Source organism: Dama dama, chromosome 23 (genome assembly GCF_033118175.1).
Source record: "Dama dama isolate Ldn47 chromosome 23, ASM3311817v1, whole genome shotgun sequence".
NCBI classification, from domain to species: Eukaryota; Metazoa; Chordata; class Mammalia; order Artiodactyla; family Cervidae; genus Dama; species Dama dama.
This window is the reverse complement of record NC_083703.1, coordinates 20733681-20752520: the sequence shown is the minus strand read 5'-3', so window position 1 is coordinate 20752520 and position 18840 is coordinate 20733681. Positions and strand designations below refer to the sequence as shown.

General features: G+C 39.7%; 1 pseudogene; it reads left to right on the top strand.

The window, feature by feature from the left end:
* Window positions 1-18568, top strand: part of LOC133044237 (nucleolar RNA helicase 2-like) — a 31121-nt pseudogene extending 12553 nt beyond the window's left edge.
* The last annotated feature ends 272 nt before the right edge of the window (window positions 18569-18840 follow it).

The following is an 18840-nucleotide window of genomic DNA, read 5'->3' as shown; positions in this document are numbered from 1 at the left end:
CATTTCCTTCTCCAGAGGATCTTCCCAAACCAGGGATTGAACCCACATCTCCCTCATTGGCAGGTAGGTTCTTTACCTCTGAGCCACTGGGGAAACCCATGTGTCTAATAACCTATCCTAATTAATTGGACCAACTTCAGAAAAAATTTCAACTAGCTTTCAAAGATCCTTGGATATGCTGTAAAAGATACAGAAAGTCTTCATCTCTGCTTTAAATACTTGTGAAAGGTATGTGTACAGAGGAGAGAATGTTCCAGAGACCCTTATTTAAAATATGCTCAAAAGTTGTAATCACTTAGTACAGCTAACAGTGTGTACACATCCTGTCCTCAGACTTGGCCTTTTAAAACCAGGAAGACTTAGCTCTTTTCCCTGATTCCCTTCCCACCCAGCTCTCCTGTCTCTGAATCTTGTTGTCTCCTACATATTTGAGGTCGGCTGAGTCAGTGATGGTACATGGCATGAAAAGAGGGAATTATCACTGACTATATTTGCCTTTTCCCCTATTGTATCTACATGGGTCTTCGACCTCCAGGATCTAATGCCTGAAGATCTGAGGTGCAGCTGATGTAATAATAATAGAAATAAAGCACACAATAAATGTAATGCACTCTAATTATCCCAAACTATCCCCCCTCACTCTGGCCCGTGGACAATTGACTCCCATAAACCCAGTCCCTGATGCCAAAAAGGTTGGGAACTGCTAGTCTGCAACAGAGAAATAGTTAAAGGGCTATGGAACTTTCTTTAGGATTTAACTGCCTGATGTGTGACCTTGCTAATGGCCAGTAAACTGCCCCCTTTCTCTTTGACCCTCTTCCTCCTAGCAGAAGAGAATTAGTTCATTATTTCTGAGGAAAAAAAAAAAATGGTGAGCAGCTCTATAACTGTCCCAGTAGAGATAGAGAAATGGAAGATGTGTCTTTTTTTCACAAAGGAACTTGAACTTAATATAAGTAGATGGTGTGAATTCATAAATACTTGACAGTTTAGCTGACTGATTCCAAAATAAAGGCTGCAAGTAAATAACAAAGATACTCTGAAATGACATAAAAAGAGCTCACCCATTTTCTCATAGATGGCCTGGCAAAGTAGAGGAGACAGTGGAAGATTTAAACTTAGGAAGTCAGAGAAAATGCTCTAGGAATTCACAACTGACTTTATAATGTGTCCTATTTGTGAGGCAGCTACAGAGGTAAATAAATATCAATCGTGTACAGTATTGCCAAGTCTACACAAGCAAATTCCCATCATTCTGATTGGTGTTTTGCATACATATGGACTGTAAGATCAAGCCTGATATGTGTGATTTCTTACAATCATCAGTATATGAATCTGCCTTTCGCTGGCACCCGACACTGTGAAAGATGTTACATTTAGACTCTGCCTGACATCAAATGTGGGCATCATCTATGCCTGACTTCCGGCACCTGTCTCAGCTACTTCTCTCTGCTCAGTTAAAATATCCTCTGACAATGTCCTCATATGGACCATTTTCTCAAATGGAGGGTTTGGAAATGTTGTACCTAGGAAAGTTTTACAGGAAATATCTTTTGCATGGTGAAAGCCGTTTAGAGCAAACCTACACATCTATAGAAACATTTGTACCAAAAAAGAAAAAGGAAAGTACCTCCCAGCGTTTCACAGGATGCAGTGTGGAAATATCCCTAACATGGACAAAATCTAGTCCCAGCCAAACATGATTCTTTACTTGAAAACAAAAACAAAAACAAAAACCTGTCACATCCAGCTCCCTGCACGATGTATCCATCTCTCTCCTTCCTCACCTTCCTCACGTCTCTCCTTCAATTGACTCAATTTTCAGTCTTCTACCATTTCTCCACTAAATTTTAAAATCTATTCTTTTGCTTCTCCTAATTCCCACTCCAATCCAATTTCCACACCTGTTTTGGTCTCCTCACAGCCCTCATTTATCCCATTTAATGGCAGAAAGTCACCGTAGAGGCCAGACAGGTGAGGGAACAGCTTCTACTTGGAAGTGGTCCGGGTTTTCTCACCTCTAAGCCTCCCCTCCACTTTGGCTGTGGCTTGGGTTCATTCAGCGATGTGGCTCTTAAGAAGGGGTGGGAGATGCGCCCAGGAAAAAAGACACACTTGGTGTGCCAGGGATGCCCAGTATGAATGGGAAATGGCAGACTGAAAGTCAATGAGGAGAAGGAATTCAAGAAACTGATTTGCCCCTCCCAGCATCAACACACATGGGAAGGTGAGACTCAAAACAAATCCTTAGAAGCTGAAAGTGGACACAGAGTCCAAGGAGCCAATCACAGAAGAGGGATATGAAGGATGCGAAGGGCAGTGGAGGCCAGTTCAGAGACTAGGGCGGCCAACCTTGAGAACGTTCCAGAATCAGAGAGGCATTGTAGGAGTCCTGAGGTCAGTCAGGGTTCTGTGAACTGAAGCGTGCGGGTCTAAAGTGGAGGACTGTATTCTGTTCAGGTTTGCAGGAAGGAGAGGACGGAGGGTCAGTGTTAGGTCAAGTAATGTAACATCACCTATTGCAGCTCAAAGCTGTGGAATGCAGAAAGAATTCAACCTGTCAAAGACCTGTGTTTCCTTTCCTCCCAGGATAGTTCTTTGTTGCTCCAAACTTAAGGATATTGCTATTTTTCCTCTTCTTAAACTCTTCTTAAGATTAAGGAAATTAACTCCAGGCAAAAGTGGAAATAAATATAAAATACATATATAATACATAAACTAACATATGTGTATATATACTCTTAAAACTGAATATATATCTTTTTGAAATATTTGATATACTAGATGAAGAATTATATATATATATATAATTAGATGAAGAATTCTTGACACAGAAACTTAAGAAACCTAGGGCGTTGGTATTGTTCATATTAAGTGCTCTTGAAAACTGAAGTGTTTGGAAAAGAATAAGGGAAAATAGCTGATGTACGATAATGATACCATAGAATCAGAAAAATATAATGAAGAAAAAAAGCTGCCCTTAAAAAAATTGACATATGGAAAATGTACAAGTATTTGCATGGTTTTATTCATTTTTTTTCTTAAAAACTATTTTTTTTTTCAGAGTACTGAGGAAATATTTTTAGACTACACCACATGGAAAACATATATTTTCAGATAGTCACACTTGGTGGTAAATTAGCTTTGTGTATGTATCTTCTGGGCATTGGGGTAAACATTTAACCACCAATATCAATAATAAGTTTTTTTCACTCAGCGTAATAGTCTTCAAAATGTAGGCCTGTGTTTATAGATTAAGATTAAATCAAGGCGGGAATTGGGTAATTGTTAAGCCATAATGACCTCTCTCTTTCCTGAAAATGAAATAAATCTAACAGGAATTCCTTTTAACTAAGCCCTTGAGAGAGTGGTTACATTAGTTAGTGTTTGCAGAGATTGTTAAACTGGAGCAAGAATTAGCTATTTGTTTCTGGGTTACTTTGCTTTACTATTTTAATGACACTATAAATTTTAGAGCTAATTAACATAAGAAATAGTTCCAACCAGTTTTCTTAAATATTCTCAGACATTCAATGAAAAGTTTTAGAAAATCAGACTTATGTTTCAAAATATGTCCAGTTTGCATCAACAGTATCTCACCTTCCATCTAGAATCACTTCAAGCTAAAAGATAAAGTAAAAGGAACTGGATCTACCCTTTTGCCTGAAACAACAGAAAACAAAAACAAAATCCCCAAATAGACAGACAAAAACACGTGAAATAACAGTTTTCATAACATTGGACATTAGACAACAAAGGACAGTGATCCCCGAGGGCAGGCAGACTAATGAGGTAAGCTCAACTATTGTCCCAGCGGACGCTCAGCCACCTACAAGCCACTGTGTAGAGAAGGGGAACCCAGGCAGAGGCTGGTGGTCTCATCCTTGTGGCGAAGGAGCTGAGAGTCAAGGGGACCAATGCAGCTAGAATTCACAGGATACCATACAATTAGGAGACATCTGCAGAGAGAGAGAGACAGAAGGAGACAGAGAGAGGAGGAGAGACAGCAAACTCTAGAGGTGCACAGAGGGTCTCCTCTGGTTTCTACCTGAATATGGGCCGTATTGTACATATGGTACATGTGTACATGTGAGGAGACTACTTGAAGACAGGAAGAAAAAAAACATTTTAAATGATTAAAAGATATGTAATGGAACCATAAAGAAATATGCAGTTGATTAAAAACATAGCAGATAAAGAGAGAAAAAGAAATAAAGAATAGTAGGACAAATAGAAAACAAACAGAAAGATAATAAGCTTATGTTTATATACAATGATAATTATATTAAATGTAAATGGTTTAGATATTATGAAAGGCAGAGGTCCTTAAATTACAAAAAAGTAAGACCCAACTAGACACTATCTGCAAGAAGCACATTTTAAATATAAAGGCAGAAATAGTTTAAAAGTGAAAGAATCACAAAAATATACAATGCAAAAACTAATTTTTAAAAGTTAGAGTGGCTATATCAGCATTAGACAAAGTAGATCTCCAGGCAAAGAATATTAATAAGGATAGAAAAAGGTCATAATGATTAAGGGGTCAATTAATCAAGAGGACACAATAATTTTAAACATTTATGCATGTAATAAAAGAGCTTTAAAATTCATGAAGCAAAAACTGACAGAGATTCAAGGAGAAATAGATAAGTCTACACTTATAATAAGAGATTTTTATACACTTCTGTTAATAATAGGTAGAATAAGCAGATAGGAAATCAGTTAGGATATAGAAGATGTGAACAATCTACAACCCCTGGATCTAACTGACATCTACAGGAAGCTTAAGCCAATTCTGATGCTAACATCAGAAACAAAGACATTACCAGATCAAGGTAAGTATAAACATGATATCCTTAAAAACATACATGCAAAATTCCAAGTAGAATTTTAGCAAATCAAGCCCCCCAAATTGGGGTTATCTCAGGAAAGCTGATTTAACATTAAAAAAAAAAAAAAAAATCAACGTGGTTCATCATATTAACAAGCTAATGTTAATATGTTTATATTATAATAATGCCATAATTATAACACATAATAATGTTAATATATAGATAAAACAAATAATCATCTCAATGGACACAGAAAAGCACTTGACAAAAATCCAGCATCTATCCTTGATTAGAAAACAAACAAAAAGACTTCAACAGACTAGAAGCACAAGGGGACTTCCTCAACCAAATTAAGGGCAATTTACCTGTAGTTAACATTTTCTTCCAAAAAAGTTTTGAAAATTAATGAGAGATCGGTTTGAGCAATGGATCCAGGGAAGGATCTTTGAGAAAGGAGGGCTGAAGATTGTTGCCTGACATGGATTTGTCCCTATTTTCTAGCACTGGAACTTATGAAATGCTTTGTCTGGGGCAGTTGGCAATTTCTGCCTCCAGTCTGCATTCACTGCCTTCAGCCTGTACCACCCTTCACTTGGCTGGCTGATTGCTGTCTCTTCTGAGTAATGGTGCATGGATTTGGCCTCAAAGAGAGCACAGACACAAATCTCCTTGGATTCCTTTAATAAATTGTTTCCTAAATTATCAGTCGGAATGCGGTCTAATTTTTGTTGTCATGCATGATTTGGGGTACAGTCTTGCTGAACCCCATAAATCCTTTTGCATCTGAATCATTACAGGAATTGGTTTCACTATTTTCAGACATAATCTCATTTGAATCTGGAATATGGGCTCCTGAATCATCATTCCTAAATTTCTGAGCTAATCTGAGCTTTGTGATGATAATAGTTGTAATTCTGTATTTAATGTAGACCCTTTCATCTTCAACGTGCTTGGCAAACATTAATTAATGAGCCCTCCAGTCCTCAAGAAAATACCACTGCACCATTTTCAAAATGAGATGTAAAGAAAAAAAAAAAAATGAAGTTTATAGTTCATTAGCTTGAAGCTAAAGTGTGGAAATTAAACCTAGAACTTGCTCCAGTTATGTGTCCAGTTATGTAGGTATTTGAGGTCATACCTACACCAGAGGACTTCAGCAAAGTCATAAATTCTAGTTATCTTCTTTTGCAAGGATGTGTATTATAAATGCTGTTACTTTAAAGGGATGGGATTTCTTTTTAGGCACTGATATTTCCTCTATCTAAAGAATTAACCTACAAATCTTGAGTAATGCCTAGGAAGTAGTAACCTCATATTTTGAAGAAACTTCTCCTGGTTCTTACGCCAGTATAAGAGTACGGATGCCCATTCACAGTTGTCAGTACAGGAAGGTCTAGCTGCAGGCCCTTCTTGATCCTTTGGACTCAGACCATTTTTACAATAAGAAATGGAGACTATCTGCATGCCTGATCAAACTCTACCCAAAGTCCCTTTATTGGTGAAGCCTAAACTCCATATCCCCTGCCTTCAAATTACTCACCCTAATAATCTGGAGGGCTTCCCAGGTAGCTCAGCTGGTAAAGAATCTGTCTACAATGCAGGAGACCCTGGTTCAACTCCTGGGTTGGGAATTTCCCCTGGAGAGGGGATAGGCTACCCATGCCCGTATCCTTGGTCTTCTCTGGTGGCTCAGACAGTAAAGAATCCTCCTGCAATGCAGGAGACCTGGATTTGACCCCTGGGTTGGGAAGATGCCCTGGAGGAGGGCACAGCAACCCACTCCAGTATTCTTACCTGGAGAATCCCCATGGACAGAAGAGCCTGGCGGGCTACAGTCCATGGGGTCGCAAAGACTCAGACACAACTGAGCAACTAAGCATGCAATAATCTGGAATGTCTGTCATTTTTGCTGCCTTTTTTATGAATGAACCTAGCAGCCACAGGTGAAAAGGTAATATTGCTGCAGCCCTGGTACAAAATTTCACAAATAATATTGCTTAATTATCAGCAAAGAATATTTGCTAACCTGTTCAATCATGACTGTATGTTATAACTAGGAAGAAAATCAGGTAATCTCTTTGTTTACTTTCCTAAATGTGGCAACAACTGTGCCCCACGTTACTGAGAATAAAGCGTGTGGAACAGAGGCTTCCCTGAATGCTGCGAACACAGCAAGCACTTGTCTGAATTTGGCTCTGGATGTACTCGGTGGCTTCCTTCCCACCAGCAGTAAATTTCGATGCTTGCAACCAATAACCCTGAATGACATCATTGCAGTAAAGGCAGCCCAGATTGTGATGTGCAGTCAGACCCGGGTCTTACTTTAAATAGGCCACCTTCACCAGGAGCATTTATCTCGTTACTTTAAAGTGCTTGGTAAACATTAGAGCAGTTTCTGAATGGTTTGGAAAGCATGATAACAAAGATTAAGAACAAAGTTGTTAAGATGAGAAAGCTAACTCAGGAAATCTCCTACTGAAGTCAGAATAGTTGGCAGGCAATCAGATACCTGGTGCTTGCTCATGTACGTGTTCGACCAATATTTACCAAAAATTTATTATACTATTATATAAGACAGTACAGACTTAAACCTTGCCCTCCTAGAGTTTATAGCCTGGTGAGAAGATGAGATAACCAAGTAGCCAAGCCATTATAAACACTGCAAAAGCCCCATTGAAATAAAGAATATTCTGGTGACACTTAGGAGAGTCATCTGTTTTTGGTTTGGTGCATCAGGGGCGGCATAGGGCAGTAAAACTTCTAAACTGAAATCTGAAAAGCAGGTTGGGTTCAGCTACATGGGGTCAGAGTGTTGCAAGCCAAGGCAACGGTGTGCATGAAAGCCTGGAAGCAAGAATGTGGAGTGCTTGGGAGGACAAGATTTTTATTCTCACAGGAAAGGGTAGGAAAAGGGAAAGGATATGTGGCTGTGGATATATTAGAAGCAGGTTCTGCTAGTTTTGTAAACCATGTTAAGGACTTGGGACCTTTTCCCCAAGAGCACTGAAGAAAACATTGAAGGATTTAAGCCATGACATATCGTAATTGGTTTCATAGTTTAAAAAATATCACTTGTGGAGCAGAGTGGGAAAGTGATTGATGGCAGAGGCTGCTATAGTAATTCAGACACATAATGATGGTGGTGGCCTAGATAAGAAATCAGCCCTGGGAATGAAGAAGAGGGAGTGAATTTACAGAATGTACAAGAATTAGGAATTCTAGATTGTTGAATACGGCAGTTGGGGAAGGCTGAGTGTTCAAAGCTGGTGCCAGTTTCTGATGGGTTTGATGTTCGTGCCATTTGTTGATATCAGGAGCACAAGGGAGAAGAGATAGGACTAGGGGATGAGGAATATAAATTTCGTTGTGTACACATGTGGTCTAAATTCTATTGGTGATGACTGGTAAACAGCAGCTATATTGGTCTGAACTCTAGAAGAGAGATATTGACTGGGGGTACAGGTTTGGGAATCATTGCCACATAGATGGTAGATGAACCAGAGGACTTGCCCAGGGAGAGTATGTTGAGGGAGGAGAGAGACAGCCTTTGATAAAAGCCTGGAATACCATCATCCAAGGGGCAAAGAAGAACCCTGACGAAAGATCAAGCAGCATCCAGAGAAGTAAGAAGAAAACCAAGAGAAAAAAATATCACAGAAGCCAAGGCACCTGTGTTTCCTTGGAGAAAAAGGAAGAGAAATTGGGTAAACAAGGAACTGAAGTTTATGAATTGTATTGAAGAACAAAGTTGTTGGTGTCTTTGGTGAGGACACTCAATTTCCATTAAATGGTTGTGATAGAAACAATGTTTCTGTGAGCTAAAGAGTGAATGGGAAGTGAGAAAATATAGACCATCTGTAGACCACTTTGGAGAAACTGGAAAGAGGAGTAGAGGAATAGACTAATGGATGAAATGTGAGGGGGTTAGATAGACGGCAGTTTTACAGTGTGAAAGTGCATCTAACTGCTTCAAGAAAGGAGCCAGGAGAAAGTGAGAACAAAGGTGCAGAATGATACGTACATAGCTCGTGGAGCAGTGGGACTAGCAGCCCCAGTATCGGTTTTTTGGAAGCTGGGTCTTCATTGCTATGTGCAGTCTTTCTCTAGTTACGGCAAGCAGGGGCCACTCTTTGATGGGCTTGGGCTTCTGATTGTGGTAGCTTCTCCTTTTGTGGAGCACAGGCTCTAGGCTTACGGGCTCCAGTAGTTGCAGCACATGGGTTTAGCCGCTCCATGGCATGTGGGATCTTCTCAGACTAGGGATTGAAATCCGTGTCCCCTGCATTGGCAGGCTGATTCCTATCCTGCCAGCAGCTAAATGTGGAGGTCCTTCCCAACTTCTCATCAAACATAATAAAATGCCCCTACTGCTCATGCTAAGTACATTTTTCGCAAAGAAATAATTAAAGGATGTTTATAATTTTGCTTTCAAAAATGAGTTGGCTACTGACAGCCTAATTTAAAATTCAGTCTCCTTGATCAACACTCAATGTGCATAGTCAGGATTTTGGAAAATGGAGAACATCCAACTCACAAATTGTTTTCAAGTGGAGTGAAATGGTCATGGATATTAAGTTTACAATGGTGACATCATGTTACATTTTATGTACATTCTGTTATTTATTACATTTGATTTTAATTATTTATATTTTTAATTCAGACTTTTTTTTTTCTGGAGATGAACATGTCTGTAGGTACTAGAATGTTCACAAGTCCCAAGCAGTTTATTGCTTAAGGACTGAAATGGTCTAAAGAACAAGGTTCTTGAGGAGGTGGAAGGTGTCAGGGTAGAGGCCAGAGAGGAACAGATTGTTTTTGAAAAGGAAACTCATTCTTTTTTACAAAAGGACAAAAAAACAGGTGAAGTAAATGGGTAAAATTCCCATCTCTAGGAAGGAGAAATTGAAATGCAGTTGCCTGTGTGAGTGTACATGTCTTCTTGAGAAGACAGTTCAGCGGCTCAATCTTATCCAACTCTTTGCGACCCCATGGACTGCAGCATGCCAGGCCTCCCTGTCCATCACCAACTACTAGATCTTGCTTAAAGTCATGTCGGTGATGCCATCCAATCATCTCATCCTCTGTCATCCCCTTCTCCTCCTGCCTTCAATATCTCCCAGCATCAGGGTCTTTTGTAATGAGTCAGTTCTTCACATCAGGTGGCCAAAATATTGGAGCTTCAGCTTCAGCATCAGTCCTTACAATGAATATTCAGGACTGACTTCCTTTAGGATTGACTGATTTGTTCTCCTGGCAGTCCAAGGGACTCTCAAGAGTCTTCTCCAGCACCACAGTTCAAAAGCATCAGTTCTTCAATGTTCATATTTCTTTATGGTCCAACTCTTACATCCATACATGACTACTGGAAAGAAGGTAGGGTGTGATATTCCTTCTGGAAACTCTTGTAGAAGCCAACACCTTGAAAATGTTCTCCACTATAGTATTTAGAACCTGTTGGCTCTTTCCCATCCTCTGGCTCTTTCCCATCCTCTGGTATCTCCAAAAATCACCCCTGAGGGGCTGGGTATGAACAGATGCACCGAAGTGCTGCACTTCTTCGTTCAAACAGAGAGATTGCTAACTTGCCCCCTTTTCCTCCTCAAAGCAACCCCTCTTTCCCTTTTCCTCCCTGTTAGAGTGCCAGGGGCTGATCGGGGTTTGTTTATCCACTTTTATGACAACTGCATTTCACTCCTCTTCAAAGTCTTCTTTAAAAGAAAGAAGAGAGGAAAAAAAAAAGAAGAGGAGGGAATTTCCTGGCAGGCTAGTGGTTAGAACTCTGGGCTTTCACTGCCAAGGGTCCAGGTTGAATCCCTGGTCAGGGAACTAAGTGTGTGTATATGTGTGTATACACTTATACATATATATATATGTATGATAACTATAGTGTGTTCCATTGTCTAACTATTATCGTATTGCTGGATATTTCCTTCCAAAATGTCAGTGTTATAAAGAAAATTGCAGTGATTCTCCTTGTATTTAAATATATGCATGTATTATTGATTCTAATTACTGAGGATAAATTTTTAGTAGTGGAGTTGCTAGTTATGAGTTTGTAGTTTCTAAGGATGTTGATTTTGGGGACCAGCTTGGAAAAAATCAAAATGTCAAAGATCCAACCTTCTCAAAAATCTCTGCCTCTTTAAAAATTTGAATCACTTCTTTTCTGAAAGATATCACCACAAAATGGTATTAGACTCCAAAACTGCAAGCATTGATGCCAGATAATCCATTTCAGTAATGAGATGCCCGGTGCTGTTTTCAGCATTTGTATGAATTGAAGGTCATGGGTAGTGAGGGCGAGGTCTTCTCTCCTAAAGCATCTTATTCACCTCGGAAAGGCTGCAGTGTCTGTGGGGAAGCTGAGAGCATCAGTGGAACACTATTATTAAAATCTCCTAATTGTTTAAAAAGCCATTTGGGATAATGGAGTAGGTTTACTTTTCTTTCATTAATGTCCCTGGGCAGACTATAGAGAAGAAAGTCACAACTTCATTGCTTTTGGCCAGAGGCCATTGCAGTACTTCCAGATGGAGAACAAAACAGGTACAGAGTGTTCTTCAGAAAAGGTTGTAAACTTGTAGACAGAACAGAATTAGCGTACACTTCTTAGTGTGCTAACACACAGTACTTTGGTATTAGTTTTCTGAAGAGAATGTCAGATCAATACACTACCGTGTCAAATGGACTATGATGTCTAAAAAAGCTTTACATCTGGCTTTAGAAGGAGCTAGCGAGCAAAACAGAGAAAAGAAGGTTCATGGAGTTCTGTGTTGGACTATCAGTAACTTAACACCTATGGAACAGGTCTAGATAACATGCCAGATAAATTACACTGATAAACCTCTGGAATTATCCAAAATACATGTGACAGAAGTCTAGGGTAACAGGAAAGAAGTGCCTGCCATAATTCAGTGTAAGAAATACCATTTGGGTTAAGCTCCTTACATTGTGTAGATTTGTCTAAGCCACAGAAATGAATACACCTTCATTTCTTATCATTTTTTTTAATGTAGCAAAATTAAAATAGAGCAGTATTCACTGGGGAGAGTATCTTGAAGGTCACAACAATGTGAAGAAGCTGGCTGTGGAGTGTGTCAGCTGAATAACCCATGGAGACTGGAGGAATAGGACTGGATTTCTTCCACGGAGCTGGCCTGGCAAATTCCCATGAAATTAGGTCACTAGGCAAATGTTCCAGGGCTGGCAGCATACTTATGATTCTCAATCTCCCTTCTATGTTGTTAAAAAAAAAAAGTCTTTGGCACTTAGAAATTCTGCTACGGCAGTATCTGAAATAACAGAATGGTTTGAAGGGACACTAGATGAATACTAAATACAAGGAAAATATAGAGTTTAGAGAGAGCCCTGAGACTTGAGAGAGCAGGTTAGCTGCTGAGGCTAAAGGGTGAATTCAGAAGCTAATCAATCAACCAATTAAGAAGCATTTATTGAGACTGTACAAGGCACCCAATACCATAGCAAACGGAGATGCTGAGGAGTGCAGGGCTTGCATGGGGCGCTGCCTCTAGTTCATTTGGAGATTCAGGAACAGCCTAACCAGGGCTATCGCATCGAAAATAGCCACCTGGCCCACTCGGGTGCACATTCAGAAGATGACTTAAAGATAGATGAAGTAATTTGTTGGTCAGTGGCCAGCGTATTAAGTCATAAGGCTCATAACCTTCTCATACCTCAGATCTCAAGTTCTGTTCTTCGACACACATTTTTCTGGCACATTTACTTCAAAAAATCTCTAAACAAATACGAATTCTAAACACTCTCAGAAACCCAAGAATGTCTAAGTCATTTTCCCCAGCCAACAGTGCAGATGTAACAGCTTTCCTCCGGCTGTCAAATGTTTATTTGAAAATTTAAGAGATACTTTTTAGCTTAGGTAGCTGGGCATCACTCATTTACAAGTAATGGTAGAGCTTTCCAGGGAAGAACAAAAGCTTTTTCAGGTAACTGAGTGTCCATTCCCTTCCACGTGTCTGAAGGAACCACTGGCCCCTCCAGGCTCTGGTCATTAGCATCAGTGCTTGGAAAGGTGACCTGTGTGCTTCCAACAATGGATGAAGATTGTCTTTCATAATCAAAGGAGGAAAAGGTAATGAAAGTCTACTTCCTGTTGCCGTAACAAAGCCCAAGTAGCCTTTATCACTTGCCAGTTCCATTGATGATTTTCCAGTCATTGGCTTTTATGTGTGGTGAAACCAATACATGTGAAGATACTTATCACCTGCTTCAGTGGCCTGTGATCAATACGCTTAGAACATCAATGATGACAATGCACAATTATTTTCTTTAAAGATACTAAGCTATCTTTTTAAAAAAAATCTAAACTGTGTTTTTTTTTTAATCTAGTGAAAAACTAGTGGCCATTAGCAATTCTTGGTTAAAGGACTGACAATCGTGCAGCTAGAGAATTAGTCTTGCAGTGAGTGAAATACTATAACTTGATTTTCACACTCTTAGTTTCATCACATTGACAGCAGATTTTTACGTTTCTTATGACTTTTTGATTATTTCTTTCTATCAGTTTGAGGAATTCTAAATTTCACATAGCAAACTTAATTATTTTTAGGAAGAGCTTTATGTCACAAATGACTGACTGCTTATCTATAATATGCAGAAAGACTAATCTTATTTGGAAAGAACCAAAAGGATCTGCTAAATTATGGATAAAGCATGAATTGTTTTATGCCTAATTATAAAAATAATGAGTAAAACATCAAAGAAATTTGTTTGGGGAAGTCTAGTTAAAAAAATTTTAAAAAGCCACCGATTTCCCTAATAGGACTTTGGAAGTAATTGTATTCTTAATTTCATGGGAAAATCATTTCATTATTATTAATGTGTTTAATTCTCAAAAGTTAGTTGTGATATTTTTAGTGTAAGCTTGTTTAGAAAATACAGGCAGAATGATATTATTCACATGTGAACTTTACTGTTTCCCCAAGAAAGCAAAAATAAACAGTAAAACTAATTTCAGATAAGAAAAAGGATATCTAGATTCTTTGTGCACTACTGCTAAGCAATCTTTGGCAAATTAATTTTCTGGAAATTGATTTTCACATCTATTAAATAAAGAGGCCAGAAGCAGATCACTCCTGACAATAATCCTGATATATATTCTGAAAAACGATGTTCCCTGGGCAAATGAATTTGGAAATCACTAAACATTGTGTCCCCTGTAGGATGTGCACAATCCTGTGGTAAAGGAACTTGCTTATTTTTGTTTTTGCCAAAATTCCCCCAAATGCTTTGGCCACAGACTATTTCTTCTGTTTTCTTTGCATAACAATTAGCATACTTGGAAGCACTTTGAGAAACCCTGGCCAGATGATCTACAGGGTGCGCTCCAGATCCCACATGGTGCTATCTAATGTAATTCAAGTCAAGACAATGAAAAGCTGAGCCTCACTCTTCTTTCAAGAGCAAAAATTGGAATCTCTGTGTGTGTTAAACTCCTATTGTTCTTCCCAACGATATCTTACTAGTCCCACTTTTTTAGTTCCCATGAGCACCAAAAATTATACATTTTATAAGTGCCCTGGATCACAGTTTTTTATGCCACTGAGACTTCTGAGACACTGGCAAGTTGCCTTCAGTAGGTTAAGCCTTACTCAATTAAGAAAAAAATTTAAAAACCACAAAAAGGACAAATGGCTATAGTCTTGGACATCCAAACCAAATTGCACTTCCCAAATCATGGTAGCAAATTGTTGGTTGCGTTTACTCAATGAACACTTAGTGAAGATATGTTACATCACAACATTATGACAGATTCTCTCAAGTAGAGAAGAAGAAATGCTCCCATACATTAAAGGAGAATTTTTGTGTAGTAGGAGATGAGATTTAATAATATTAGTGTACTATGATATAGTTATATGAAATAGCAAAGCCCCCAATTACTACTGTTTATTAAGTCTATATTATGTGCCATGTGCTCAGTTTATCAATTGTGTCCAACTCTTTGAGACCCTGTGGACTGTAGCCTGTCAGGCTCCTCTGTCCAAGGGATTTTCCAGGCAAGAATACTGGAGTGGGTTGACATTTCCTTCTTCAGGGGATCTTCCTGACCCAGGAATCAAACCCACATCTCTCTTGTCTACTGCATTGGCAGATGCAGTCTTTACCACTGTGTCACCTGGGAAGCCCCTGTATTTTGTGGCAGGTATACTATGTATACATTTTCATTTATCTTTTTTAAAAACTCTGAAGCATAGATTCTATTATTATTCTCTTTTTACAATGAGGAAGCTAAGAGAGAATGATCTGTTCAAGGACACACAACTGCCAGATGACAGAGAATTCAGATGTGGTTTACATAACTCTAGCCCCCCCTGACCTTTCAAATCAGGCTTAAATGTGAATGTAGTCAGAAAAGAAGGGATTAATGAGCTGGAGAAATGATGCTGGGAGAAGAGAATTAATTGATAGAACTGGGTTTCATAGGTGGGATCATATCAAGTTTGCCAGGAGGCTGAGTGAGTTGACCTTGGCAAAAAAAAAAAAAAAAAAAAAATTGGATATCTCTTTCTCTGATACAGGAATAAAAAAGATATGGATGAAAGAGGAGACAGATCAGAAGTGTCAGGAGAAAAAAGCCTTCTAGACTCATTCCTTTCTCACATAAAGACCTGGGGAGGATACCTAATGTTTACTCCTGCCCAGACCCACATGTTTGAACTTGACCTGCCTTTGTTACTCAGTGTAAGCCTGGACCCAGATGGACACAAGCTTTGCCATGAACTATTAAATCTTCCTTATCAGATCAAGTACCAGTGTCCATCTCAGAAACTCAGAGACCCCAGTCATGCCCCCCTTTTTATTTTTTCAAACTAAAATGGTAGACATAAAATATATTCCAGAATCCCAAATAACTGAAAACCATTCTCCCTGGCTTCTTGGGTACCTACTGGGGCAGAGTTCCTCATCTTATTGTCAGGGAACCTGTCAAATGCAAAATAACCCATTTGCTCTTAGAAGACCTCAATTTGTGTTGGAAGCTTACATCTTCTAGTTCAATACATTAAATACTCCAAATGTAAAGATTTATCTCGTCTTGAAAGGAAATCTTCAATCTTGGTTCCCAACACTTCTTTGTGCCTTATCCTGGGCACAGATTCCTAACAAAGTGTCAGAGCTGGTGAGTGGCGGCTCGGTGCCATTGATCATCATTGTGTGTCTTCCCTGTGTAAACTTTGCGGACTTAAAAGGATTGAGAAAAGAGGCCCCTGTAATCTTTCATCCCTCTTCCACTTGTAACCTTTGAACTTCATGGGACTTAAGCAAATTAAAGTACTAGATTCCACCATGACTCAAGGTAATGAAAACCTTTCTCCAAGACTTCAGATGAGCTGCAGAAAATAAAGATTGTATGTGAATTTTTTAGGTCCACGATGGTCTGTTAAATGGGTGTTTAGAGGGGCGCCAAGATCATGTCAACCAGGCCCCATCCTAAGGTAAGTGTTGGTTTGGAACTCAAGTGCTCTAAGTTCTAGCCTCAGCGCTGCTGTGTGACCTTGGAGCACTTGGAGGAGTTGGGTTAAACTGTCTCTTTTAAAGATCCTTCCAGAGCTTCCTTGGTGGCTCAGTGGTAAAGAATCTGTCTGCCAATGCAGGAGACATGGGTTCAGTCCCTGATCCGGGAAGATCCCACATGCCTTGGAGCAACTAAGCCTTTGTGCCACAACTTCTGAGCCTGTGCTCTAGAGCCCAGGAGCCACAACTACTGAAGCCCTTGCACCCTTGAGCCCTTGCTCCACAACAACAGAAGCCACCACAATGAGACGCCTGTGCACCACCAAGAAGAGTAGCCCCACTCCCAGCAACTAGAGAAAATCCCGGACAGCAACCAAGACCCAGCACAGCCAGATATAAATAAATAGACTCATTATTAAACAAAAAAGATACCTCCAGTTCAAATGTTCTGGGTTTAAGTGGACAGGAGGGAATACCAGCATTAAGGGGAAACTCAGCTTTGTGTGTGTGTATCTCAGAATGCAAGGCACATATCTTTTCAGGCCAAAGACAGTTTTTCCTCTGGACTCTCAGTGATGAGAGTGTACATGCAAAAATAGACTTGTTCATGGGAGTTACATTAGTAAATTAAATGATTGTACTAAAAAGTTCAAGCAGTGTGCATGGCAACAGTCTCTCAACTCTGTTCTATAAAGAGACAAAAATCCATACACTCTGGTCCCCTTGGTGAGAATTAGCAATTACCCTCAGGAGTTTGCAAGTCAGAAATTCTACATCTCTGATGTCTGGCAGTCCCAGACCCTGTCCACTCCTGACCAGAAGATGCTGTGCCCTTTTACTTTGCAGTAGGAAGAAGTAAATATGGCTTCCCAACTCAGGGAAAGGCTGACACTCAAGAAGTCTAATAAATATACTCAACACTTATAATATTACGGAATTAACAATTTACCAAATTAAAAGAAGGGCTTCTGGTGCCTTTGTTATGCGTGATTTTTAATAATAATGAAATATTTGGGTACAACTTTTCCTTTTTGCACATTGCCTCCATCCTGAGTACAAAAACATTTGGAAAACCACTGGCTTGAATTCAGAAGTGAAATATGCAACTTTGGAAGACAAAAGCTAACTGATGAACTTAAAGCGTGGGTCCATTGTTTAGTCTTGTTCGAGCCACACTACAATGAGATCAAAATGACATAATCTAAGATATCTCATTCTGTCTCTCAGCTGCCATTTTCCATTTGATTTCCACCAAGAGTTCTAAAGGGAAATCACCCTGAAGGGTTTTGGAAATGGTGATTTTGGAGTTTTGGTTGCAACCAATGTTGCTGCACGTGGGTTAGACATCCCCGAGGTTGATCTGGTTGTTCAAAGTTCTCCACCAAAGGATGCTGAGTCCTACATTCATTGTTCTGGGCGAACAGGTAGAGCTGGGAGAACCGGGCTTTGCATCTGCTTTTACCAGCACAAAGAAGAATATCAGTTAGTCCAAGTGGAGCAAAAAGCGGGAATCAAATTTAAACGAATAGGTTTCTGCAACAGAAATAATAAAAGCTTCTAGCAAAGATGCCATCAGGCTCTTGGACTCTGTGCTTCCCACTGCAATCGGTCACTTCAAGCAATCAGCCGAGAAGCTGATTGAGGAGAAGGGGGCTGTGGAAGCCCCGGCAGCAGCCCTGGCGAACATTTCCGGTGCCACGTCGGTAGACCAGCGCTCCTTGATCAACTCAGAAGCGGGCTTTGTGACCATGATCTTGCGGTGCTCAGTTGAAATGCCAAACATTACTTATGCTTGGAAAGAAGTTAAAAAGCAGCTGGGTGAGGATATTGATTCCAAAGTGAAGGGAATGGTCTTTCTCAAAGGAAAGCAGGGTGTTTGCTTTGATATCCCTACTGCATCAGTAACAGAAGTACAGGAAAAGTGGCATGATTCACGGCGCTGGCAGCTTTCTGTGGCCACCACCAGAGCTAGAAGGTCCACGGGAAGGATATCGCAACTTCCGAGGACAGCGGGAAGGCAATCGAGGCTTCAGGGGACAGTGCGAGGGCAACCAAGGTGTCAGGGGACAGCGGGAAAGAAGTAGAAGCTTCAGCGGACAGCGATCAGGAGGTGGCAACAAAAGTAACAGATTCCAAAACAAAGGCCAGCAGCGGAGTTTTAATAAAGCATCTGGACAGTAACTTGAAGTAGAGGATTTATTTGGCAAAAACAGAACTATGTTCAGCAATGCGGAACTGAACATTATTTTTCATACAAAGTTAAAAGCATATTGTATTTCCTTCCTGACCACTTGCCCAGTCCCCATCTCTTCGAGAGAGAAAAGCTTCATCTAACTTATTTCATCTGATTGATGACTGTCATTTATAACTTTATTGCTACTTCCATCTTGGGTATTCCTTTGGAAAATGTGTATGGATTCATTACATATTCTAATGTATTGTTTATAGATTATAAGATAAAGTCAAGCATGTATCTGCTGATACTGTTTAAGTTGACCTGTCTTTATACTTAGAAATG